The sequence below is a fragment of the Zingiber officinale genome, chromosome 9B, assembly GCF_018446385.1.
Source record: "Zingiber officinale cultivar Zhangliang chromosome 9B, Zo_v1.1, whole genome shotgun sequence".
In the NCBI taxonomy this organism is placed as follows: Eukaryota; Viridiplantae; Streptophyta; class Magnoliopsida; order Zingiberales; family Zingiberaceae; genus Zingiber; species Zingiber officinale.
In genome coordinates this window covers 73,069,525-73,071,067 of record NC_056003.1, presented here as the reverse complement: position 1 = coordinate 73,071,067, position 1,543 = coordinate 73,069,525, and the positions used below count along the sequence as shown (strand labels likewise).

Genomic DNA, 1,543 nt, shown 5'->3' with positions numbered 1-1,543 from the left:
GAGAAGTATCAGAAAGTCCTTATCTGCATCTTGAAACATTTTTAGAGATTTGTGATTTGGTGAAATGTGAAGGAGTATTAGCAAATGCAGTTCGATTGATGACATTTCCTTTCAGTATCAAGGATAAAGCAAGGACTTGGCTATATTCTCTCTGTCCTCAAAGCATCACAAGTTGGGAACAATTGGAGAAGCAATTTCTGAATCATTTTTTCCCTCCTAGTAGAACGGTGTATATGAGGAATTGCATAACAAATTTTGCTCAGGGATATGGAGAATCATTATTTGAAGCATGGGATAGATTCAAGAGTCTTCAAAGACAGTGCCCTCATCATGGTTTTGAAAAATGGTTGATTTTGCACATATTCTATGGGAGAATTTCTTTCTCAGACAAGAGTTTATTGGATTCATCAGCTGGAGGTTCTTTTATGGATAAAAGTGTAGATGAAGCTTATTCATTAATTGATCAAGTGACATTGAACCTCCATGAATGGTCGAACAAAAGTTGGATGGAATTTCCCTCAGATATTCAAAAAGTGCAAGCTATAAATGTAAGAGAGCCTGTCAAACAAAATAAAATTCAACCACCTAAAAATGTTGAAATTCACAAGTCACAGAGTGAGGAGTTCAAATATTTGGGGGCAAAGCTTGATAGTATTGTTTCAAAATGGTTTAAAGAAGATCCCCCTCCTACACAGTCAAGATCCAATGAAAAGTGTGATGATGTTGGGTTGAGAAGTGGAAAAAATCATGAAGAACTTCTGAAGAATGACATGTTTAGAATTGAGGAGAAGAATAATAGAAGATCACAAGAACTCAGTTCCATTTCTCTGGGAAGTTCCCAAAGGCCAGAAGTACCTTTCTCTCAATGATTAATCACACCAACATTAGATAAGCAAGTTGGACCTCCTCCAAAAGCTCAAAGGGAATTTGGGAAAAAGGGAGTTCAGTCTTTCCCAGGACCTTCACTAAGGGTTCCTTTTCCACAAAGGTTAGTGGGGGTCAATGAAAATAAAGACTTCGGCAAATCCTGTGACACTAATATGGTTGAGTGTAGATTTTTGAATATATATGAAGATGAAGATTTTTCAGATGAGGATTTTATTGATAATGTAGTGGTAAATAAGTTTTCAGATCTATCTCAAAATTTTGTAAGGTGTTATAGTGACATCGAATTTTCAGATGATGAATGTGATGTGGTAGATTAACTTAAAACTGCAAGTGAAGTTATTGATCCTCTTGTTATTGATTCTCCTATTGAGGACATAGATGTTGGTTTATTTTTTGATGTATGTGTTGATGATGATGATATGGAAGAATGTGTAGGGAGCTGTGTTGTGGAAGCAGCATCTCAAGGATCACCACCTTTGTCAAGACAACCCTTAGAGGTTTTAAGAATTGATCATGTTGTGGAACAATGAGTAGGGACTTATACAGAGCTAGTAGAGTCTCGAGAATCACCATCATTGATATCATCAACACCTAAGCTAGAGCCAGAACCATCATTTGATTCAGAGGAAGTCACATCTACATGTTTAGAAATTTC

General features: G+C 36.4%; 1 non-coding gene across 1 annotated transcript; it reads right to left on the bottom strand.

Moving 5' to 3' along the window:
* Window positions 1-231: 231 nt before the first annotated feature.
* LOC122025840 lies at window positions 232-337 on the bottom strand. The gene has a single exon (XR_006123865.1). It is a non-coding gene; the product is annotated as a small nucleolar RNA R71 (small nucleolar RNA).
* Window positions 338-1,543: the final 1,206 nt, after the last annotated feature.